This window comes from Halichoerus grypus, chromosome 8 (assembly GCF_964656455.1).
Source record: "Halichoerus grypus chromosome 8, mHalGry1.hap1.1, whole genome shotgun sequence".
In the NCBI taxonomy this organism is placed as follows: Eukaryota; Metazoa; Chordata; class Mammalia; order Carnivora; family Phocidae; genus Halichoerus; species Halichoerus grypus.
Window position 1 is genome coordinate 12,999,315 of NC_135719.1, and position 26,943 is coordinate 13,026,257.

General features: G+C 38.9%; 1 long non-coding RNA gene across 2 annotated transcripts in view; it reads left to right on the forward strand.

The window, feature by feature from the left end:
- Positions 1 to 26,943, forward strand: part of LOC144382729 (uncharacterized) — a 226,769-nt gene that overhangs the window by 135,767 nt on the left and 64,059 nt on the right. The window contains exon 3 of one of the 2 annotated variants that reach the window (XR_013450107.1): positions 17,749 to 17,815. The exons of the other annotated variant lie outside the window; for it this stretch is intronic. This is a non-coding gene — a long non-coding RNA (uncharacterized LOC144382729). Of the gene's footprint in view, positions 1 to 17,748; positions 17,816 to 26,943 lie in introns of those variants that run through there. 2 annotated transcript variants of the gene reach the window in all.

The following is a 26,943-nucleotide window of genomic DNA, read 5'->3' on the forward strand; positions in this document are numbered from 1 at the left end:
TGCAGTTAAGTTTCTGGGGAGTCAAACGTTATTCACGGATTTTCTTTAAAATGTATTTATTTATTTGAAAGAGAGAGAGAGACATAGTGTGAGGTGGGGGAGGGGCAGAGGGAGATGGAAAAATCCCAAGCAGACTCTGCGCTGACCGTGGATCCCATCGTGGGGCTCAATCCCAGGACCATGAGCTCATGATCTGAGCCAAACCAAGAGTCCATTGCTCGACCACCTCTACCCTTCCCCCCAAGGCGCCCCTGTACGGGGATTTTTGTGCAGGTGTCAGCACCCCTAAATCCTGTGTTATTCAAGGGCCAACTGTATATGTACACACGTACGTGTAGAAGTCTGTGGACACACATACACACACGCGCCCAGGGCAAAAGGCCACAGTTAGGCACAGCTGAGGCTTTTTACCGGACTTACAGCAGAAAATCGGACCCAAACCAAATTGCTCTGAGCCTTCTTTTTTCACGGACTCTGTAAGATCCTGGAAAGGAGCCTCAGAGATTTCTGTAGTAAAGATGAGCAGAGTGGCAGATCTTTGGAATAAGATGTGCTGAGACCTGGGGCGGCTTTCACAGCATGGGTGGGGGACCGGAGGGGCTGTGCTCCTGGGTATGGAGATGCCTGATGCTCCCAGATACGGAGATGCCCGGTGCTCCCAGATATGGAGATGCCCGGTGCTCCCTGACATGGAGATGCCCGGTGCTCCCTGATACGGAGATGCCCGATGCTCCCTGATACGGAGATGCCCGATGCTCCCAGATACGGAGATGCCTGGTGCTCCCTGATATGGAGATGCCCGATGATCCCGGATACGGAGATGCCTGATGCTCCCGGATACGGAGATGCCCGGTGCTCCCAGATATGGAGATGCCCGATGCTTCCTGATATGGAGATGGCTGGTGCTACCAGATATGGAGATGCCTGGTGCTCCCAGATATGGAGATGCTCAATGCTCCCAGATACAGAGATGCCCGGTGGTCCCCGATATGGAGATGCCTGGTACTCCCACATATGGATATGCTCGATGCTCCCAGATACGGAGATGCTTAGTGCTCCCAGATACGGAGATGCCCGGTGCTCCCCGATATGGAGATGCCCGGTAATCCCCGATATGGAGATGCCCGGTGCTCCCAGATATGGAGATGCTCAATGCTTCCAGATACGGAGATGCCTGGTGCTCCCAGATATGGAGATGCTCGATGCTCCCAGATACTGAGATGCTTAGTGCTCCCAGATACAGAGATGCCCGGTGCTCCCCGATATGGAGATGCTCGGTCCTCCCCAATATGGAGATGCCCGGTGCTCCCAGATATGGAGATGCTCAGTGCTCCCAGATACGGAGATGTCTGGTCCTCCCAGATATGGAGATGCCTGATGCTCCCAGATATGGAGATGCCTGGTGCTCCCAGATATGGAGATGTTCGATGCTCCCAGAGACGGAGATGCCCGGTGCTCCCTGATATGGAGATGCACGGGGCTCCCCGATATGGAGATGCCCGGCCGTGCTGAGTGGGGCAGTGGCTCTGTGCTTCCAAGGCTGGAACTTCCAGGAGCAGAGGCATAGCTCACTCCGGGAGCCCCAGCGGGAGGTGGACACCGCTCCGCTTCTACTCTCCTAGCCCCAGGGGGAGACTGCGTCATCCCTTCTTTGACAAATGGGGACTCCAAAAGTGGTCCCTGAGTCACAGAACGTTGGCATAGAAACATAACAAAGCACTCGAGGAGCACTATGGCCAGAGGGAGGAAGACTAGGGAAAACGTCAAGAACGCAAGTAGACAATGAATTTCAGATAAAGACTTAAATTAAAGATAGATTCAGGACTTAAATGATCTACTCAGCAAATTTACTGGAAAGCTACCAGAACTTCATCTCTAGCCCCTGACTTGAACTAAAGCCTCTCACTGGCATGGGTCGCTTCTGATGCCCCAGGAAGTGCCGAGCCCCGTGTCCATGGGCTCAAAGTTCTCAAAAATTTGCAAAACTTACTTATCTGACAGAGACAGAGAAAGAGTAGCAGGCAGAAGGAGAGGGAGAAGCAGACTCCCCACTGAGCAGAGAGCCGGAGGTGGGGCTCGATCCCAGGACCCTGGGATCATGACTTGAGCGAAGGCAGATGACCAAAGGACTGAGCCACCCAGGTGCCCCAAAACAAAATTATTTTAAGCACCAACAGGTAAGACCGCTGTCTCTTCTCCCCTAGAACAATAGGCTTTCCTTGTGGGCCCAGGACTGAGAGATCCCGGGACATGGGACTTTCAGTGCTAAAATCGGCCAAGTCCCGGGCAAACTGGGATGAGTCGGTTATCCCACTTTCCATTCTTCCCTTCCTACATCTCTGTCATCAGATGGCACTGGAAAAAATACAGAGCCTATGAGATCTGGCAGAGGGGAGATTGAATAAGGGATGCATTTAGTTTTGGCCTGGTGGGTAGATGCCTGTGGTTGGCGATCATTCTGCGTTAAGTTATGGATAAGTGTTGCAGTGTAGGATCAGCGTCCAGGGTGCTAGCACTGACCCACTCAGCATTCTCTGACCCATCACAGCGCCCCACTCAGCATTCTCTCACCAAGACACAGAACCTCAGCTCACGCCACATTATGACCATGTCCTACTGCGCCCGGCACCTGGAGAACAGGTGTAGTGGGGGGGAACAAGGTTTGGAGAGTACAGGGCCAGAAATCAATGTGTGGAAAGCCTTCCAATGATCGAATATATACAATTGATGATAGAAGATGGAATTCTCATTGGTATTTAGTCAAAATGGAAGTTCTCCCCTCTCAAGAATCAACTCGAGAATGCAGTGTTATACCAATACAAAGGCATCATGGATTTTTTCTTTTTGGGAATTGAGTGAAGTGTTGTTTTTCAGATTTCCTATTTGAAAGGTTTTAAAATGAATGTGTTGGTGTCTGAATTCGTATGTGTGATACATCCCAATTATCAAGAACAAAACAATTTTTGATCAAGTCTACTAAAGGAAAGGCTAACTTTTCTTGTTATTTTCTCTATGGAAAATATACAATTGCAATTATATAGTGAGGTGATCAAAGAATATGAAGCCAAAAAATGTAGGAAAATAAAAACACTACTACAGACATGCATTAAGCAGTCATTTCATAAAAAATATTATGCCATCTTTCTGGAATAGGGGCATAGTTGAGATATTTGTCAACATATTAAATTTTTTTTCTGTTGTGATTTCTTTTCACACTTTGGACAAATACTCACTTTTGTATCAAATTTTGTGTTTATGTTTGCATTTTTCATAAAAGGTCATTTAATAAATAAAATTACATGAATTTATTCCTCAGCCCTGGATCTTTCTCTGAAAGAAATGTATAAAAATCCTACAAGAACAGATAGGAGTCTATATGCATTTAAAGTGGTGGGGTCCTCAGGCAATGTGGAATCCTACAAAGCATTAAAAAAAAGATAAGCAAATTTCACTCTATAAATAGCATGGTAAAAGATGACTTCAGTAAAGTCAATAGAAAATTATAAATTTTGAAAAATATGTTTGCAACCCAGATAGCACAGAGTGTTATCATCTAAACTGTATAAGGAGATCTTAAAACCAACAAGACGAGAATGCACAAACCATTTGAGAAAAAATAACCTAAGATGTGAAGAGGCAGCATTTCTTTTAAGCTCATGTATTAGGCCAGAAAGGACATTGTAGCAGTTAATTTAGCTTTAATATTATACAGACCCAGAAGTCTGATAACAGTTAAGTCAGAGAATGGGAGCATAATAACCAGAAGAACCCATTCACATGGGAACATGAAACACATCTAAATAACTCATGGGCCAAAGAATCCATCATGGAAATTAAGCAATTCTTGAGAATTGGACAATAGTAAGAATACCTCATATCAGAATTTGTGGGCAGGGCGGGGGGGCTCCTGGGTGGTTCAATTGGTTAACCCTCTGACTCTTGGTTTTGGCTCGGGTCATGATCTCAGGATCCTGGGAAAAGTTGTGGGAATGTCCCTAAAGCTAGAGCCTTAAATCCTTATGTTGGGAAAGAAGGTTAAATGAGCTAAGTGTCCACCTCCAAGAAAATTCTTAATAAGGATACGGTTCCCGAAGAAGTCAGAAGGAAGAAAAAATACATAAGCACAAGTTAATAAAATAGAACACAAAGAAAATCACTCAAAAAAAAGGAAAATGCTTCCTTTGCTTTAATTAATAAAATGGAAAATTCTGATGTGGTTGAGCAAGAAAAGAAAGAAAAGGCATTAATAAATATTAGGAACTAAAAGGGTCACGATTAGAGATACAGTGTAGATAATGGTAAGAGAAAATCATGAATGAATTTACACCAACTAATTAAAAACAGAGATATATGGATCATTTTCTAGAAATTATTTAGTTCTGATTATATTTATCTAATTTTCTAATTGCACAAGTAACTTAACAAAAATTGTATTTCAAGAAGAACCAGAAACCAGAATGGATGTTTAACCATTACAATATTTTTTTAGAATCAGTAAATGACAGTCTATTTCCTGAATTGACTCGGGTCAGATGTTTTAGGAGCTAATTTTTGCAAAAATGAAGAAATACATTATCCGCATTTATACATCATATTTCAGAAAGTAGAAGAAATGAAGTGAGCCTCCTTAACTCCCTTTCTGAAGTTAATAATGACTTTGACACCAGACTGAAAAAGAACAGCACAAAATGTATTATGCAATCTCTCTCATGAAAGTAAACTCAAAAATCCTGAATAAATAGTAGCAAACAGAAGTTACCACTTGATTATTTTTAAAACCATTATGATCAAGGTTGATTTATCATGAGACATCCTGGATGATTTAAGACGAGAAAAAACCATAAATGCAATTCATCACACAAACTAATTTAAAGGATAAGAACTTTCTAAAGTACCCAAATGTACATAAAACAAGAATTTATTAAAATCCAGTATCCATCTAAGATTTGCATATACACATATGCACACACAAAGCATAGAAAGCTAAACCTTAACTTATAAATATTATCTCATTCAACACTACAAACTACTTTATGTTTAATAGTGAAATGTAGAGCCATTATTTTGCAAGTCAGGAACAAGGCAAAGATGAGTCCAGTGCAGTAGGAAAAGGCAGAAACAGCTCTAAAAAATGATGAGCTAGCTTCTATGGAGGGAAAACAGATTTTATTGAATGATGCAGAGTAAAGAAATTAAGCAAGCTCTTGGATTGGAAGACATGCTTTCATAAAGATGCCAATTATTTTCAAATTAGTATATAAATTTCATGCAATCCTAATCAAAATCCAATCGGTTTTAGGTAGAACTCAAAATGCTCATTCTACAATGTATATGGGAAACATAAGGCAAAAAAAAAAAAAACCCTGGTAACAAACAAACAAACAAAAAAACCCCACATAATTCTGAAATAGAACAAGGTAGAGAGACTCACCCTACCAGATATTCATATTTATTATAAAGTAATACCAATTAAGAGAGTGTGTATCAGTGCATGGTAGAAAAAAAGCAAGTTCAGGAAAGATAATGTACCTGACACTATTTATGTCAAGCGCCAAACATACAAAAATAATATGATTTATGCACATGGAAGAAAATGTACAATGAAAACATAAAAATATTAATAAAAGTGTAAGTTATCAGAGGCACCTGGGTGGCTCAGTCAGTTAAGCTTCTGCCTTCAGTTCAAATAATGATCTCAGGATCCTCGGATCAATGGAGCCCTGTGTTGGGCTCCCTGCTCAGCGGCGAGTCTGCTTCTCTCTCTCCCTCTGCCTCTCCCCCCGCTTGTGTGTGCTCGCACTCTCTCTCTCTCTCTCAAATGGATAAATAAAATCTTTTTAAAAAAAGAAAGTGTCAATTTTCAAATTTCAGATTTGTAGTTCCTTTAAATGGGAAGAGAGAGGTACAAACCCACAGAGGCTATAGCTACAATTGTAATGTTTTATTTAAAAAAAAAATTTCTAAAGCAGAGATTCCCAATTTTCTTGGTTCATAGCACCTTTATTATCTCCATTCTTTTGTGATGCTACCCAAGCTGAAAGAAATGTCTAAAGGTTCCCTTTATTAAGTATTTAGAGTCCAAAAATTTTGATAGTAATGGTTGTGAGGTGTCCAATGTCCCCATGTGTCCCTTGAAAACTAAAAACATACGATGGCATTCCTATGAGTTCCCTGTGGCACACAGTTTGGGAACCACAGATTTTTAAAACAGATCTTGAAAATAATCTAAATTCAACCAAGCTAGTTGATAGATCCATGAAAGTTTGTTGTATTTTCTCTCTACTTTGATGAATTGGGCTGAGTGCTTTGCACAAGTCATTCCATTTTGTCCTCACAAAGGATCCTGTGTTCTCTTCCTGTGTGAGAAGAAACAGAGGTTTAATAAGTTGGAGAGAATTCGCTGTCACACACTTGTAAGTGCTGAGGCCTAGACTGAAGCCAGTCCTCTCTGATTGAAGGCCACCGGGTCATGCGTTAATGGGACAGACCACTACTGAACATGTGTTTCAGGTACTAAACCCTGTCAGCCAAGGGAGAGTGGACATAGCCATTGTCCTTGCACATGTGGTGGGAGACAAACAGGGAAGGAGTGTAAGCATCGGGGAAAACGTGTGCTCAACCCAGTAGTGAGCAGTCAGAAGTCAGGAGGGGTTTGGGGTTGAGTTTGTGCTGAGGCTTGCAAGATAAATACACATTTGTTTATGGGGATCCACCAAAGTACAAAGACAGAGAGATAAGGAACCCTGTGGTCCTCTTAAAAGGCAATGGGTTATGCCCCAATGGCCAGGGCAAATATTAAATTATTTGTAAGGACTGCACCGTGATCTTACCCCCCTCCCTTGGCCCCCAAAGTGTTAGTGACTTTGACTACTCAGAGTCCAATTCCATTTTATTTCTATCACATCTTCCCATTCCTCCCAAACCAACAATAAAAGCTTTACACTAAAGATACATCTTTTACATGTCGAGTGACAGCTTACTCATTTCTGTATTTCCTAAGACCTCAGCCTATGTCCTGAATATGTTCTAAAGGAAATAGCAATTTTGAATATTTTTTGAAATCTGGATTGTTTGGGCTCACAAGTATTAAGCTGAAGGAAAAAGGAAAGGCTCAGTGCGTTTTCATATATGCTCTAGCTGTCCTATGAATCCCCTGGGTCTTAGGAATTTACAGAAAGGTACAAGAGTCCCTGCCATCTTGATGTAAACTTCTAATGTTCCAATTGCAAAAGCAAGTGAATGTTCTGAGCAGTCCTGGCTTCAGAGGTCCCTTGGAAATAGAATTCCATTTGCACAGCAAGGCTCTGGGTCAAAAATCTGCCTGGGTTAAGTGGTGACTTTCTCTCCTTTGAAATTCATTTGAGTTCTGTTTCCTGCCTGTGTAGTTCTCCCCTTCTTGTGATGACAAACCTTGGCTTACCTTTAGTCTGGGTTTTCTAGGTCTCAATACCAAACTTTAAACTGCTTGTTTTGGGGTGCCTGGGTGACTCAGTCATTAAGCGTCTGCCTTCGGCTCAGGTCATGATCCCAGGGTCCTGGGATCGAGCCCCGCATCGGGCTCCCTGCTTGGTGGGAAGCCTGCTTCTCCCTCTCCCTCTCCCCCTCCTTGTGTTCCCTCCCTCGCTGTGTCTCTCTCTGTCAAATAAATAAAATCTTTAAAAAATAAAATAAAATAAACTGCTTGTTTCTCCTTTTGCTCATGCGGACCATACCACATATTCATTTCCCATTGCTCCTCATACTTGCCTTGTTCCATAACTCAACCTAATTTTTGACCTCCAGCCCTTTGACCAAAGATCTAGTTGACCTTTGACATCTCCATTCTCTGCAAGATACAGTCTGTTTTTCACCTCCTTGTTCCGTGTTCCAATCTGCGTATCATCTGCCCTATGCATCTCCAGGTGGTCTCCTAGAAAATAAATGGAGAACAGAACATGATGAACCTATGAAATCAAATAATCCAGAGACCATACTCTGCTCCCAGGAGATCAGATATGCCCACACTTTGTGGTCTTGGAAAAGGTCATCGCAACTCAATTTCTCTGGTGGGATCCTTTAGAAGGTCCCTGGAACAGACATGACTACTGTCCAGATAGCAGAACAGAGGAGCTCCAAGAACAATTTTAGCCACTGCAAAATTTAGAGTGCAGGGCATCGAAATACTCCAAGTGACTCAGTGGAGAGAACCCCAAAATAGGAGTTGTGGGCTCTGGTGAGACAGTGTAAGGGTGTACCTCTGAAGAGTGCAACTCAGGAACCCCCAGCCCAGTAGCTCTATCTTAGAGTCCCCCAGTGTGGCTGCACACCAGCCTCCTGTAAGAGGCTAGGACACACGGTGCACTCTGGGCACAGGATGAACTCTTCTGGATACCTCTGCCATGGGGAATGTCCCCAGTGAGTTTACCCAGGTTTCACACTGGGCCTGGCCCTCTTTAGCATAAGGGAATTTACCTGCTGCATTCTGTGTTCAGCCTTATTAGGAATGTTGGCTTATGTCTCTGCTTTTCCTCTACAGCCTCCCCATAGAACAAGAGTCAAGGACCATACCATGCACTTCTAACAGGGCGGGCCCTGTGACTTCCATTCTCCTTAACTTGAACTCATGGGGCATCCTACAAAAATGACTCCTCCTTGCCTCTCTTCTGACCCTCACTGAAAACCCTTCTGCCAAGATCACCCCGTGATTGGCAAGTCAAAATATTCTTTTCCGTTTATACCATACTTGCTTTTGTTTTGTTTGATTTCACTTCTTCAATTTTTAAAATTATGTACTCTACTATATTTAGCAATAATATACTTATTATTATATATTTATTATCTATGGAGGCACAGATCAGCATTTCTCAGTGGATACATGGCAATTCCAACACCCCAAAGAATACCCCTGTTCTGCCTCTTTGTGTTCAGACTCTCCCCACCTTTAAACCTTGGCAACCACTGATCAGGTCTCTGTTCTTATATTTTTCACTTTTCCAGAATGTCATATAAATGGAATCATACAATATGTAATCTTTTAAGACTACATTCTTTCACTCAGTCAAAAGGGTGAACATGATTCTCAATCAGGACATTCAGCCATGTCTGCAGACATTTTTAATTGTTATGAGTTGGAAAGGGAAAACGTTACTGCCTCCTATGTATAGGGGTGGGATTGCCAGCAATGTGCTTGAAAAGCCTACAACACACCAGATAGGCCCATAGCAAATCATCCAGCCTCCAGAAAAGTCAAGAGCCATGATTTTGAGAAAACTTGACTTAGTACAGTTCCCTTAAGATTTATTTATATGGTCACATGTATCGAGAGTTCGTTCTTATTGAGTCCTGAGTTGTAGTCCATTGTGTGGATGTAACACAGATTGCTTATCCTTTCATCCTCTGAAAGACATGGGGGTTGTTTCCAGGGATGGGCAACAATGACTAATACTGCTACAAATATTCATGGAGAGGTTTTATTTTTTGGTTTTTATTTAAATTCCAGTTAGTTAACATACATGGATAGTTTTTGATTTAACATAAGTTTCATTTTTCTGGGATGCATATCCAGAAGTGGGTTGTCTGGGTCACCTGGTAAGTGTATGGTAACTTTTTAGAAACTAACAAAGGTTTCAGGAATGGCTAAACCAATTTGCATTTCCATCAGCAATGCTTGTGCTTTCCTGCTGTTCTGCCTTCTCAATAACACTTTAACCATACTTTGCTTTATGCCAGCATTTGACACTGTAAATTAAGAAATAGAACATTACCCGGGCACCTTTGACTTTGGCTCAAGTCATGATCTCAGGGCCGTGAGATCAGGGTCTTGAGATCAAGTCCCGTTTCAGGCTCTGTGCTCAGCAGGGAGTCTGCTGGAGATTCTCTCTCGCCCTCTCCCTCTGCCCCTCTCCCCACTCTAAAATAAATCTTTAAAAAAAAAGAAATAGAACATTGCCAACAACCCAGATCCTCCTTGGGCTCCCTTCCTATTACCACCCACTGCTCAAAGGTTAACACCATTCTAACATCCAACAGCAGAGATTCAGTTTCAATGTTTTGAACTTTGTATCATTGAAATCATTGAACACACACTCTTCAATGTCTGGCTTTTATCTCTCAATATTTTGTGTATGGGACTTATCCCTATTGTTACGTGTAGTTGTGATTGTTTATACTCTTGATTACATAATGCCCTCTTGTGTGATTTATATTCTATTCCAGATGAATGTTTGCTTTTCTTTTTACTGAGGTTTAATTTGTAGTCAATAAAATGTACCGATTTTAAGTGTGCAGTTCAACAATTTATGAAAATACATATACTCATGTGAACATCAACTTTATCTAAATACAGGACATTTCATCACACCAAAAATATTTTCTCGTTCCCCTTTGCCCACATTCCCCTGCGGTACCCCCATGCCCAGTGGCACATCAATCCACTTCTGTCACATTGCTGGGTCTTGTCTAGAGTTTCATGTAAATGGAAATATAGAGTATGCCATCTTTTTTTGTCTGACTTCTCCAGCTCAGCATAACATTTTTGAAGTCCATCTATGTTGTTGTATGTTATTATATGGTGTTGTATGTATGGTGTTGTACGTATATTGTATGTATGTTGTTGTATGTATGTATCAGTACTCTGTTATTTTATGGTCAAAGGACACTCCAATCCATATACCACAATTTTTTTATCTCTTCACTTCCTGTTGGACATCTTTGCTATTCCAGCTTTGGGTTATTTTGAATAAGGCTGTTATGAAAAACCATATACAAGTCTTTATGTGGACACCCATTTTTATTTTCTTGGGTAAAAAAATAGGTGTGAGACTCCTGTGTCCTTGGTTATATCTACATTTAACTTTATAAGAATAACATGTCAAAGTGAATTCCAGATGGATTGTGCCATGTTGCATTCCCAGCAGCAGTAAATAAGAGTTTTAACCGCTTCAACATCCTCACCAACAACTTTTGGCAAGGCTTTGCTTTGTTTCATTTTTAATTTTGCCATTCTAGTTGGTGCGTAGTTGTATCTCATTGTGGTTATAGCTCATACTGGAGTGTTCTGTCAGGTTATTCAAGTCTTCCTTCTCTTCATTGATTTTGTCTCCTTATTCTATACATTACTGGGAAAGGAGCTAAAATCTCTAACTATAGTTTTACACAATGCCTGTTTCTCCTTTCAGTTGTATAAGGCTTTATTTCATGTATTTTGAGGCTGTCTATTAGGTACTTACACATTTAAGATTATTATGTCCTCTTGATATCTTGGCTTCTTTATCATTATATAATGTTTTTCTTTATTCCTGATCATTATCTCTTCCTGAAGTTTTCATCCGAATTTATATAGTCACTTCAACTTTTTTTATCCCATTCGCATTCATTTTACTTTATTCTTTTTTTAAAATTTTTTATTGTTATGTTAATCACCATACATTACATCATTAGTTTTTGATGGAGTGTTCCATGATTCATTGTTTGTGCATAACACCCAGTGCTCCTTGCAGAAAGTGCCCTCTTTAATACCCATCACCAGGCTAACCCATCCGCCCACCCCCTTTCCCTCTAGAACCCTCAGTCACATTCGTTTTACTTTAATTCAGCATGGATTTAACAAATACTAGTTGATTGTCTGTGCATCAGACACTATTGTAGGCATGGGGATAACATTAGTGAACAAAACAAAGACTTTTGGCCTTACAGAGCTTATGTCCTGTGGGGAGAGACAAACAATAAACAATCATCATAATAAATGAGCAAATAGTATGTTAGATGGTGATCAGCCCTATAGAAAATAACAATAGAGTAGGGTAAATGAATTGAGAATATAACTGTGGAGAGGGGGAGATGGTGGTTAGGTTTCCACTTTTTAACAAAGGGGTGTCCAGAGTTGTCCTCACTGAGATGATATTTGGGAGAAGATTTCAAAGGAGTGAGATGGTTGGCCATGGGGATTTTCATGATGAGACTTCTAGGCAGGGGACACAATGAGTGTAAAGGCCCTATGGCAGGAACACACAACTTTCTTTTGATTAGTGTTTGCGTGCTGTATGTCTTACTGCATTCCTTGATTTCTAACATATGTCTATCTTTACCTGTAAAGCGTATTTATTTTAAAGAGTACATAGTTAAATCATGCTTATTAATTCAGTCTGACAATATCTACCTTTTATTTGAGGTATTTAAGACATCTCCATTTAATGCAATTATTAAGTGTTTGGGTTCAATTTGCCATCTTGTTACCTGTTTTATATTTCTTACAGCTGTTCTTTCTTCCCTTTCTATTTTTTTCATGCATTCCTTTGAGTTAATTTACTATTTGTCATGTCTCCTTTTTACCTTCATTTTTGGTTTATTAGTAATTCCTCTTTGTTTTATAGTTTAGTGATTAAAGTTTAAAATGTGCATCTTTATCTTATACTCTATCTTCCAATAATAGTATATAACATCTCTTATAATGTAAGAACTTACATGAAGATATTTCCATTTCCTCTCATCCTTTGTGCTATTGTTGTCAGGCATTTTACTTTTGCATATATTAAAAATGAAAGACACTTTATTATTTTAGTTTTAGACAATCAATCATTTATTAGAGATATGCTGTTGCCCCAGCACCATTTATTGACAAGATCATCCTTATCACCCCGGGAAATGCATAGGTATGGTGCTGCAGGAGTAGGCACAAAGCATGAGGATCTATGTATCACAGATTCAGGTCCACCAGAGACCATCCACTTGCAGGAGAAACACTAAATGGCTTGGTTGAGAGGATGATTTATTCGATAGCTATAAACCAGCCTCTATCCTCAGCTGTTCTAATGTATGCATAATGGGGCCATGAATTGAGTAGTCATAACGATAGACTATGCATGAGTCCAGAGGTATGGGTTTCAACTTACCAAGACTGATCTAGCTATTGAATGTTTGGCCTGGTGGCCGCAGCAATAAACATTTAGCCCTTAATGTAACTGCATCCCTTAAAGAGACCACCCATCTTCTTAGTGGCAAGATGATTACACCAGTCTATCTACATCCTGAAAATAAGAATTTTCTTGATTAGAACTGTCTTGTACATTGGGTATGGGTTCACTTTTCTTGTCCATATGTCTCACTGTCCAGAGGCTCACAGACTATTTATTTAACCACCACCATGGGATCATGCAATGACATTGTCCCAGACCAAGTGGCCCACTTTATAGCACAGAGAACTACAATGGACATATAACCACAGGATCCACTGGTCATATTATATAACACATCATCTCGAAGCTGTTAGCCTGAATATTGACAGATAATGTGTAACAAGTTTATGGTACCATCCATCACCAACAACTTAAACCAATGACTGCTGTATGGTAATTATTTTTCCTCCCCAACAATTTTAGGTTCTACAGATCTAGAAGGCTTGTATCCCAGGGAAGGAATGATTTAACAGTAAGAATTCCATTAATACAGAGCTATAACTGCTGCATGGTCATATTGGACTTCTCACACCGGTAGACTAGGCAAAGAAATAAGTTACTCTACTGGTGGCGTAATATCCTAATCATCATGAAAAATGGGATTGCTCTACATAATATAGGAAGAGAGGAATGCATTTGGAGCCCAAGAGATCTTGGGGCCTCCATATCCAGGTTTGACTACAAAAAAGCAATTAGCCTAACTGCACTCTGATAAAAGCACAGACCCAGGGTCTAAAGCCCCTCAAGAATAAGGGGATCATCTCAACAAACAAACCATCTAGACCAGCAGAAGTGGTAATAGTGCATAGAATCTAGAAGAGTTAGTAGAGGACTGTAAATTATGATGTTCTGATCAACTACAGCAGTGGGAGCTATGGCTCATCCTACAAACTCCCCTATTTTAATGTTTTCCTTTTTCTCTTCCCAACACCTTTAAAAAGCTATAATAGGATAGAGTGAAATTAATGTGATGTAAGTGGATCAGACTAGTGTAAGGAATGGACTCTATGGACATGTCCATACTCCACCCAGATCCCCATAATTCTCCTTTATTATTTATGGGTCCCCCTCCCTGGTTTTGTTACTCTTTTGTTTCTAAGAAACCATTCTTGCAATTCTCTTGAGAAGACTACCTTCAGACTTCTGGATCCCCTTTGTCCCATAAGTAGAGAGCCAAAAGTGCCTGGGAGTTTATATCCCCAAAGCATCCCTTAGCTAAAAACTGATTCATGTGGGACTTTGGAAGCCCAGTTCCCTTTCCACAACCTGTAAGAAACCCCATGGCATAATTTCCACTCCTGAGCATCCCTGCAAAGTTAAGCTGAAGCTGGAACTTTGTCTGAAAGATGCCCCTGCTTGATTTCTTTCCCTTCTGCGTTCTTTACATTTTTATTCCTGGGAACACTAAATCAGGGGTGTCCTTAAGCCAGTTCATACCAGAAAACAGCAAGTCACATAAGCCAATTGTTAAATTTTCAGGAATTTTGTAGGTTTGTTTGGAAAAACAAACATAATAAAAAATCTAGAAGGCTACATATATGTCCAGAGCTGGACACATGCTCAGAAAAGAATGAGAAGACTCCAAGCTTTCAACTCTGGCTGACTGTCAGGTTCCATCAAGCAGGAAGTAAAGGCTGAGGTAGAATTGTAAATGGCCTGGCTTAGCATTGTGAAGAAGTGCCCTAATACAAAGATAATCTGCAAAGACCAAAATAGTAATGTTTTTCCTTATTTATTTGGCCCAGGGGTGGGTGGTGGTGGCTCCATGTTTTTAAGAAAATCTCTAAAAATCACTAGTTCACCATTAAGAGACTTGAGTGACCACACATAGCAAATAATCCAGTCTCAAAAAATAGTTTAGAAAAGCCACTAAGCAATTACAACTCACAAGAAGCAGCAACAATAAAACCTGGTTGAGCGGGGAGGATCCGGTTTCCAGAATTACGGTATTATGACTCTCAAAATGTTCAGTCTTTAACAAAAAGGTACTATGCATGCAAAGAAATAAAGTGTGGCCCATTTACAAGGAAAAATATTCATAGAACTGTCCCTGACAAAAGCTGGATATTGGACTTACTAGATCAGACCTAAGGAGATAAGGGGCACCATAAAGTGTTACAACATACACTTAAAGGGAGTCCCAGAAGAGGAGAGAAAGAAATATAAAGTATATTTGAAGAAATAATGGCCCCAAATTTCTCCAGTAGGATGAATGACATGAATCTACACATCCAGGAATCTCAATAACCTCTAAGCAAGATAAACTGAAAGAGATCCACACTGAGACACATTATAATCAAACTGTCAGAAATCAAAGACAGAGAGAATCTTCAAAGAAGTAAAATAGATAAAATTCACCATGTGCAAGGGATCTTCAATACAATTAACAGCCAATTTCTCATCAAAAACCATGGAAGTCAGAAGGCAGTGCAATGACATATTAAAGTGATGGAAGAAAGAATGAAAAAACACCTTTCAGTGAATAATTGTATATACAGCAAAACCATTTTTCCAAAATGAGGAAGATATTAATAAATTTTCAGATAAACTAAAGCTGAAGGAGTTCATCACTTTTATCGTTCTGCCCTACAAGAAATGCTAAAGGGAATTCTTTAAGCTAAAATGAAAGGACCCTAGACAGTAACTTGAAGCCATATGAAAAAATAAGAAAATAAAAAACACAGGTAAACGTAACTACATAGGTAAATGTAACACCTAGGATTATATTTGACCTGTTACTCATTTTTATGCCTATATTATTCAAACTGAACATGCATGAAACAATTATAAATCTATGTTAATGGGCACACAATATATAGCAATGTAATTTGTAAAAAATAACAATATAAGGGGGGGCAGAGTTGTATAGGTGTAGAGTTTTTGCATATCATTTAAGTTGGTATTCATTCAAACTAGATTGTTATGAATTTAAGATGTTAATTGTAATACCCAGGGTAAACACTAAGAAAATAACTGAAATATATACAGAATAGGAAATGAGAAAGGAATAAAAAGATATAATAGGAAAAAAATCAATCACACACAAAAGGTGGTAACAGTGAAAATGAGGGAAAAAAAGATAAAATAATATAATTAGTATAATGAGAGAAGTAAGTTCTTTCTTATCGGTAACTACTTTAAATGTACACATATGGAACTCATCAATTAAAAGATTGGCAGAAAGAATTTTGAAAAAACACATAAACTAACTGTTGTCTATAAGAGATGCAAATAAGTTTAAAGTGAAATTGTTTTAAAATATATTCCATGCAAGGGTGCCTGGGTAGCTCAGTCAGTTAAGTGTCTGCCTTCAGGCTCAGATCATGACCTCAGGGTCCTGGTATCCAGCCCCACATTGGGATCCCAGTTCAGTGGGAAGTCTGCTTCTCCCTCTCCCTCTACCCCTCTGCCCTGCTCATGCACTCTCTCTCTCTCTCTCAAATAAATAAATAAAATCTTTGACATATATATGTATATTCCATGCAAAGAGTAAATGAGAGCTGGGGTAGCTATATTAATATCAGACAAAATAGACTTTGTAAAAAGTTATTACAAGAAACAAAGGATATGGGGCTCCTGGGTGGTTCAGTCAGTTAAGCATCCTACTCTTGATTTTGGCTCAGGTTATAATCTCAGGGTCGTGAGATCTAGCCCCATGTGGGGTTCCTCACTGAGCAGCTTAAGACTCTCTCTCTCCCTCTCCTTCTTCCCCTCCTGCCCCACTTGCACATGCACACACTCTCTCTCTAAAAAAATAAAAAAATAAAAATAAATAAAGTATCTAAAAAAAAACAGAAACAAAGGATATTATTGACAAAATGGTTATTCCATCAAGAATATATAATGATTATAAACATATATGTATCTTTCTACAGAGCCTCAAAATATATAAAGGAATATTGAGTCTTCCAATTCATGAATATAAAATATCTCTCCATTTGATTAGATCTTGATTTATTTCATCAGAGCTTTGTAGTTTTCCACATGTAGATCCTGTTTAGATTCATATAAGTATTCCATTTTTTGATGCTACTTTCAATAATATTTTTTTTAATTTTAAATTCCAATTGTTCATTACTGGCATACAGGAAAGCAATTGACTTTAGTATATTAGCCTTGTTTCATGTGCCATACTTGCTTACTATTGCCAAGAGTTATTTTGTAGATTCCTTGGGATTTTCTACATGAACTATTAGGTCATCTATGAATAAAGATTGTATTTCTTCCTTTTCAATCTACACAACTTTTTTTTTTTTTTTTTTTTTTTTTGTCTTATTGCACTAGTTGAGACCACTACTACAATGTATAATAGGAATGGTGAGAAAAGACCATCCTTGCATTGATTCCAAACTCAGGGGGAAAGCATCCATTTTTTCACCATTTAATATAATGTTAGCTGCAGGGTTTTCATAGACAATCTTCATCAGGTTGAGAAAGTTTCCCTCTACTTCTCGTTTGCTTAGAGTTATTATCAAAAATGGTTGTTGGATTTTGTCAAATACTCTTTCTACATCCGTTGACATGATCATATGATTTCTCTTCGTTAGGCTGTTGATATGATGGATTACATTGATTGGTTTTTTATTGTGAAATCAGCCTTTTATAACTGCAATAAACCCTACTTGTTTGTGGTGTATAAATATTTTTACCCATTGTTGGATTTGATTTGCTAATGATTAGTTTAGAATTTTGCATCCGTGCTCATGAGAGTTATCAGTCTGTATTTTGCCTTTCTTGTAATATCTATCTGGTTTTATTATTAAAGTTCTTCCTTTTTTTCTTTCTCCCTCTCTCCCTTCTTTGCATCCTTCCCTAGGGGCTCCTTCTCAGAGACGTCTGCATCTGGCTGCTAGTTCAACTGTACTGCACTGTTATACTGAAGCTCTGTCAGTGTGGTAGCAAGGTATGGGTGAGGGAAAGCATTTTATAATCTTATGGGTTATTTTCAGCCTTTTAGTGGACCTGTTTATCTGGGCTATGGATGTTCACAAGTGTTTCTTCAGAGGTATAATTCCCCCTTCCCCTTCCACGTGACTTTGGCAAAACAGAAAGGCAAGTGGGAGTTGAAATGGGAAAAATTATTTTCTCCATCTGAGATAAGGCAAGATGGATATAGTTTTTCTGCCCCTTGGAAGGCAGCGCTATGTTATAGAGCCCTCTTGGAGAATATGTCACAATAAATAATCTTTCCCTTCCCCTTCCAAAGTCACAAAAGGGACTTTGTGACTGTGAGAATCTGATGGAGTTCCTAGAGGTAAACTTTAGGGTTTCTCCAAGACTGAAGCAGCCAGGAGTTTTCCCTCTCACACCAGTCCACACTCAGCTTCCAGCAATTCATCAAAATTACCATGATGTGTTCCTACCAGTTTATGACTCCAGCAGGTCTGCTCCAGGTATGTATACCTCAGCTGTGACTCCCTGCATTGGCTTTTCTCCCCAGTTTTGGAATGGCAGCTTGTCCTTTGATCTCTGTTCTCTGAGGAGCCCAAGAAAAGACATTGATTTTGGGTTTGTTCAGTGTTTCCTGCTGTAAAGATGAGAGTGACATCTTCCAAGCTCTTTACATGTCAGAACTGAAACCAGAATTTATGCTTTTATTTTCATTCAGTTCAAAAGACTTTCTAAAATCCCTTTAATTTTTCTTTGTTCTGTGGTTTATAAAGAAGTGTGCCATTTCATTTCCAAATATTTGGGGTTCTTTTAGTTTTTTTTCCTGTAAGGTAATTAAATTCTTTTGTGATCAAAAAACATACTTCGCACATCTTGAACCATTTCAAATATATTGAGACTTATTTTATGGCACAGAGTATGGTATATGTTGGTACATTGTGCATATGCAGTTGAAAACAATGTGAATTCGGCTGTTTTTGGGTTGCAATATTTTATAAATTAGGTCAATTAGATCAGAATGGTTGATAATATTATTCAAGTCATCTGTAGCCTTATTGATTTTCTGCCTACTTGTCCAGTCAATTAGAGAGAGACTAATTATGGAATTGTCTGTTTCTCCTTGCAGTTCTATCAGTTTTTGCTTTATGTATTTTAAAGCTTCATTAGTAAGTGCATAAGTATTTTGGGTTGTTATACCTTCTTGATGAATTGGCTTCCTTATTATTACAAAAAAACTTTTCTTTCTGGTAATATTTTTGCTTTGAAATTTAGTTTGTCTTATATTAATATAACCACTTCAGCATTATCTTTAAAAAAAAATATTTTATTTATTTATTTGAGAGACAGAGAGAGAGGGAGCATAAGCAGGGGGGAGGGGCAGAGGGAGAGGGAGAAGCAGACTCCCCGCTGAGCAGGGAACCTGACACAGGGCTCAATCCCAGGACACTGGGATCATGACCTGAACTGAAGGCAGACACCTAACTGACTGAGCCACCCAGGTGCCCCAACAGCATTATCTTGATTAAGATTAGCATGAAATGTCTTTTTCCAACATTTTAACCTATTTGTGTCTTTATACTACTATACATACTTTAAAGTAAGTTTCTGATAAGAAGCATATTTGGGTCTTGCTTTATTTATCCAATCTGACAATTTCTGATCTGTAATTGAGGTATTTACACATTTCACCCTGTAATATAATTATTAATATGGTGGGCAGAAATCTACCACCTTGCTATTTGTTTTTTAATTGTCTTGGCTATGATTCATTTCCTTTTTCCTCTTTTCCTGCTTTCTTTTGGATTAAATGAATATTTTTTAGGATCCATTTTCTCTCCTTTTTTGGCTTTATTAGCTATAACCCTTTGTTTTGTTATTTTAGTGGTTGCTTTATGATTTATAGTATATCTATAGTATTTTTAATAAGTTTATTTTTTAAAATAATCTCTACCCCCAACATGGGGCTCACACTTATGACCCAGAGATCAAGAGTTGCATGCTCTACAGATGAGCCAGCCAAGGATCCCTATCATATACATTTTTATTTAATCACAGTCTCATGTCAAGTGATGTTATATGCATTCATGTGTACTGTAAGAAACTAACAACAATATACTTCCATTTCCCCACTCTTAGCCTTTTTGGTTTGTTTATATGCATTGTAAATCTACAGATGTTATCAACTTCCCTACTACATTGTTTAAGCAGTCTACTACCTTATAGAAAATGAAATATTTTTTAAAATCCTATGTATTTACACTTATATCTTAGTCAATTTAGGCTGATAGAACCAACTACCATAGACTGGGTGACTTACAAACAATCGAAATGTATTTCTCAGTCTGGAGGCTGGAAGTCTGAGATGAAGGTGCCAGCATGGTTGGGTTTTGGTAAGAACATTCTTCTGGGTTGCAGATAGCTGAATTCTCCTTTCTCTTCACATGGCAGAAAAAGAGCAAGCTATGTCCTGGCCTATTCTTATAAGGGCACTAATCCCATTGATAAGGGTTTCATCCTCATGACTTAATCACCACCCAAAGGTCCCACCTCCAAATATCATCACATTGGGATTTGATATCAATAAATGAATTTTAGGGGGTACATATTCAATCCATATCATTCAGACAACATTTCTGATTTTTTATTTTTATAGATTGATACTTCTTTGATATTTTTTCCCCTCTGCCTGAAGAATGTTCTTTAACATTCCCTATAGTGCAGGTATTCTTGTGAGGAAATTTGTCAGATTTTGTATTTCTGGAAAAATCTTTTTTTACATTTGATGCCTCCATTATATTTCTACTGGATAGTGCTGTGTTAGATATATGTCCCATATCTTTTTTTTTCCCTTGTTTTTCGTCTTTTTTTTTTCTTTTGGTCTCTCAATCTTGATATTTTTTACTGATCTGTTTTTCCATCTATTAATCATCTGTTCTGCTTTGTCTAATCTTCTCTTAAACCAATAAGTTAAATTTTACTGTCAGATATAATATTTTTGTCAGTTTTGGAAATTTACTTTAGATTCCTATTCTCTGATGAAATTTTCCATCTTTTCTTCATTTTAAAGAGCATTTTAATCATAAGTTATTTAAAATCAATTATCTGGGCGTGCCTGGGTGGCTCAGTCAGTTAAGTGTCTGACCCTTGATCGGCTCAGGTCATGATCTCAAGGTTCTGAGATCCAGCCCCACGTTGGGCTCTGTGTTCAGCATGGAGTCTGCTTAAGATTTCCATCCTCTCCCTCTGCCCCTCCTCCTCTGCTCACATACTCTCGACATCTCTAAAAAAAAAAAAAAACAAAAAACCAATGATCTGGAACTCCTTGGTTGTGTTTCTATGTTCTTTATAAAAAATATGATTTTGTATGTCTTTTGGTCATTTAGTCCTGTTTTAATTGTCCTAGTAATTTTTAATGGATACATGACACTGTAGATGACACAATACAGAGGCTCTTGATGATGTCATTTTCCTCCACAGCAAGAGAGAGATTTTCTTCCAGGGACCATATAGGGACAATGGATCACCATAATCTAGTTTCTGTTTAATTTTAGAGTTTTGGGGTTGGTGTATTTCAGTTTTGAGATTATTCCTAAGCCATGGTTAATCTTCTAGAGTGTGGTCTTTATTCCAAGTGTGTGCTTTTATTCCTAGTTCCTGGTCCTTTGGGAATCTCAACTGAAAGTCTAGGCTCTATTCTAAAGCTCCTCCAACTTGTTAGGAATTGAAATCCAACCATAGTCTCCCCAGCAACAAGCAGCTGCTAAAATTTCTGCTGTACTATTTGGCTTCCCAGATGTTGTAGTCGGCTGGACTTTTGGACTCTTGCCCTGACACATTTAGCATAGGAATTAACCAAGGATTTCGATGGGAATTAGAGATTTGGGGGACTTCTCTGTATTTCCCTATTCTCTGGGATTTTGTCCCTCAAATCCCAACCAATGTGGCAGTGTGGCGTTCTGCCAACTCTATCTTTACTCCAATAAGTGAACCACTTTCTGCTTGGCCACTATTTCCTCTACAGAAAATAGGAAAATGTCTTCATGGGAAAAGCCAGGATAAATGTGGAGTCTTCTGTGTGCTTCTCTCTTCTAAAGGATCACAGTCATCCAAGTCTCATCTCTGTTAGTTATTCTTCAGTGAGTTCCAAGAGTCATCTCATACGTAGTTGTCAGTGGGAGGTTTAGTTTTATTCAGTCTAATCCACCTGTCCCAGAACCAGAAATCTGCAATGCTCATTATGTTTTACCTGGTAATTTGAAGTGTCTTATATTGGAAACTGTGTCTCTGAAATTCTAGTTTGCCATATTGCCTCCAAAAGACTTACATCTGTAATAAACCATGGTACCTTAAGAGATCCATTTATAAAAATTAATGTGCAATCCATCTTTTCCTCTTAAATTTCTAAACTATATTTAACCTCCACTGCCAGGTATTGATCTATTTAGTTGAATTCGAGTCACACATGTTTTCATTTAATAGCCTATGATTTTTAGGAAATCAGAACAAGGACAAAAGAGTGTCATGTGGCACAGTGAAACCTGAGATTAGAGTCAAACTGGACTGATAATGTGGCCATTTGCACTTTTTTAGCTAAAATTTCCTCATTTGTGGGGTGCTTGTTTGGCTTAGTTGGTCGAACGTGTGACTCTTGATCTCAGGGTCCTGAGTTCAAGTCCCACATTGAGGATGGAGCTTACTGAAAAAAATAAAATAAGGGGCACCTGGGTGGCCTCAGTCCATTAAGCATCCAACTGTTGGTTTCAGCCCAGGCATGATCTCATGGTCCTGAGATCGAGCCCCATGTTGGGCTCTGTGCTCAGCGTGGAGTGTGCTTGTCTTTCTCCCTCTGCTCCTCCCCCCACTCATGCTCTCTCTCTCTTTCTCTGTCCCTCTCTCTTAAATAAAGAAAGAAAGAAATAAAATCTTTTAAAAATAATAACAAAAAAATTTCCTCATTTGTAAAACTTTTATTTACCTTTCCTTAATTATAGTTTCTCATTTGTAAAATGAAAATAACACTTAATCTCTTTATGTGTTCTTGTCATGGACAGGCACTAAGATGTTTACAATAGCATTGTCCATTGGGGCACAAATGTTTAAAACAGAGTAAAGGCAAATTTTTTCATTTAAAAATTGTAAAACCCTTTCAGTAGGGTTCTGGCTGAATAAATTATGGTGTATCCACACCATGAACTAGTGTGCAGTCCTTAAAAAGAGTAGCGAGGCCACTTGACTTCAGAGACTTATTCTGAGATATTAAATGAGAAAAGAAAGATGCAGACACGTGAATATAATTTTTAACTATGTAATTGTGTGTACACATATCTATACATATCTATATATTCCATTGAAGAAAACCACTGAAATGCACATATTATGTTAACATGGGCTTCTGGATAAGGGAAGGTGGGAAGGGGAATAGGGTTGACACAGAAGAAAGAGAAAAAGAGAAGAAAAGGAAAAACGGGCAAATAAAAGTTTATTTCAAGAAATGCATGTATGCCATGATCACTTTTATATATTTTTTTTAAATTTTTATTTCTATTTGTTTATAGGAATAAGTTAATTTTTAAGTGCTGACTTTTCAACTTTAAAGTGTAAATTTAGTATCATGAATATAAGTGCTTTAATAAAACACTTAAGTCATGAAAGGCAGTTAGAGTTGAAGGGGTAGATCCTGAGCTTGAAGATCTTCCAAGTGCCAATTATCACATTTACTAACAAAACAATCCTGATGCCTGTGCCAAGATCTCCTGCTAGGCCTAGTAGACATCCTAGCTTGACAGCATCTGGCTTTTATTTCTGGTGTTTGTAATATTCATTTTAATGCTAAGGTCCTCCATATGCATTTTCATAATACAAAGGCTGATAATTCATGCCATGTATCTCTTTATGAAATAAATTGAATGAATAATTGAAATTTATTCCTTGGTTCCAAATAAAAGGTTAGCAAAAAAAAATAAACTTTCCGAGAGTGAATGTTCAGTGTGTGGACGTAAATATAAATTTAGTTGAATCACTAAATTGCGCTTCCATGAAATTGTACTAACATGCCCTTACTTGCCTAGCTCTTCCTAGTTCTTTTCCCACCCTCAAAATGTTTTGCAAGTATCAAATCGTCGTTTCAGATGAATAATATTCACAAAAGAACATATCTGCCACTGAACTTTTGGAATTTCTAGATTGCCTAGTCAGTCGACGGTTTTGTGTAAAACACCAGGTGTGAGCGGGGAATGATGTTCATGCCCTAGAGGTCAGGCTATCAGCCCTACCCTGCCAGCCTTGAGGGAAGATACCACACAACTTACACACCTAACCCATACTACATTTATTTGTGCTATTTATAAATGTCAGTAGGGACCTAAGTCCATGCTGGAATTTGGTAAATGGCATTTGACCTCTTGATCCAAAGTGAATTGCTAAAGATTTGGTATTATGTGCCAAAAGGCTAAAGATGTATGACGGAATAATATGTGAGCTATTAAGGGAACTGATTAATCACAATTGTTAATAATTACCTAACACTTATTATGCATTAGTTGCTCTTGGTGAAAAGCCTTGTGTATAAGAATGGACTTAATCCTTAAAGCTCTCCTAGGAAGTAGGAAGCATTATCCTTCTTATTTTACAGGTGGGGAAACCGAGGCACTGGAAAATTAGGTAAATTCCCACTGATAGAATGCAGAACTAAGATTGAACAGAGTTATTTGAGATCCACATGACATCCTCTCAACCACTATCTTATATCTGTTTAAACCCGGAGTGCCCAGAATGTGTGCTCTTCTCTTCTGTGCGGAAATTAGGCCCCTGTTTTCTTGTGCAGTGACCAGCACATGGAGAGTCTCGGCTTCTGTGGTAACAGGTCAAGAATTCAAGGATGAGATACAGATTTGAAGGTCCACGTTATGGTAGAACTGGGTTGTCATTACCTGGCTTTCATTCCTTCTTTATGTAAAGAGAGTTTGGGGTTGGGGGTGGGCACGTGGTGAAGGGGGACAAAGGATAGGATGGAAGAGGGATGTAGGGAGAGTAAGCTGTACACCGAAATTTGCTCTCAGCGCCTGGCAGCTCAGGGGCAAGAGAGAAATAAAGAAGATCCTCTGGGAACTTACATGTGTTAACAGTGAGACAGACAGACACACTGCGTCCCAGATGGAGTAGGAAAACAGAAGTCTCTGAGACACTAGGAGGACCCCTGGGAATGTGGACAGCAACTGAAGTGGCAGGTGGGGCATAACATACAGGCAGTAACATGGATCCTAGAAGGCTCACCCTCAACACCTGATAGATGTCATTCAGATCTCTTGGCTCAGAATGTATTCCAAGAATATCTTCCCATGAAACTTCCAGAGTGGCAGCAAGGAGCTAGCCTGCTTGTGGGACATGCTGGCAACAAGAACAAAGTGTTTCTCTTTTCCCTGCCCTGGCACTGTGACTCCAATCAAGAGTCAGTAGGAGAACAGAGGAAAAGCTTCCGATGAAATTCTGAGCCCGACTGTGATTGATTTGATCATCCTGAATTAACCCCAAATTGCTACCTGTAATAGAGAATATTTGGAAGGTGACCAAAGAAGCTGTCTAACTCACCACAGCGACTCCAAGTAACCCTATTCACAGTATCCCTCCTACAGTGTTAATATCTCCAGCCTCTCCCCCACTTTCCTACAGTAAGGCACCTTAAGTAGGGCTCCTATGTTCTTTTAACTCTTTGAAACAAATTGGTGAACTCAGATAATTTCAGCTATATTTACTACCGAATTAGGAAAGAATTCAGTAAGGTCCCTTTCCAGCGCTACATTCTTGGAGTCAGAGATTTTTTAAAAGCGCATGCATGCGTGTTTGTATGTGTATGTGGGAGTTGGGGGGGGTAATCATAAAATCTATTGCTTTGACAACTTTCCTCTGACTATATGAATTATATGAAATATTTTTCAGCCTCAAAGCTAGGAAAAAAATATTATCTAGAGACCGATAAACTTTCTCCTAATAGTCAATAGTTTACGTGAAATATTTGACATTAAATAATAAGAGGTCCTCAATCAACAAAAATGGGGGGGAATGTTCTAGAACTGCTGGACACTATCCCTCTTAGAGAATGTCTGTAACATATAATTACATTCTACAAGGCGCTGATAGTGTTTTGATTTGGATAGTTGATGGCTTCGGAAGGAGTCCACCAAACAATGCCACAGACTATAAACCACAGCTCCTAAAAACATCAGTTGTACTAAGGAGAACTAATAAACTGTTTTGCTCAATGATCCATCCCGTTTCATGCCAACTCATTGATCTTTGTAATCAAATACCATTCAGGTTTGTCTGGCCTCAGCTGGAAGCTTAGGAGTAAATTAATATGTCATGGACTGAGTTCTTAACAGTGATGGACTTACTAATACAGACTTCGGCTAATATCTATTTTCTAAACAGTTTAGAGAGTGATGATGAAATATATAGCAGCTTCCCCCAAAGGGAGGTGTTCTGATAATTCTGGAAACAATGTTAAGAACAACATGGAAGGGGATGAAGATGAAACTATTGGGGATTGGTGGGAAAAATATATACCCCCTATCAATTTAAAGGTTGAAGGTTATAGGGTACAGAAGGGTCTGTTATAGATACTGTGTAGGGAGATTTTTTAAAAAAAAGAGTAGACCAGAAACATGTATGCAAGTGAAAAGCACTATATCTAGGAAGCTGTGAGGGGAGTGGGGAGAAGGTCTTTATGGACATAGTCCGTTTCAAACCTTTTCCACTATGGACATTGGGTTCAAGAAGGTCAAGCATATAATAGTTCGTCTCTTTCTATCTCCCTTAAAACAAAAAGTCAAGCAGGATCTCAAATCATCTACAATGTCATCTATGTGGTTTATTGGTGTTATTGGAACAACATAAACTGGAACATTGCACGTAGGAGGGATATATTATCAACAACGTATCCATAACGCCTAGGACTGCCTAAAACCATGAATGCATATGAGGCAAGCGGTTATTAAAATGTGCAAAGTAAGAAGATAAGCACTAATCACTCCAACTAAGAACAAGATGGGGAGCATCCTGAGAACAATTAGAAATGAGTTTGAAAAAGGAAAATATATCATGGTAGATGCCTTTTCCCTCCAGA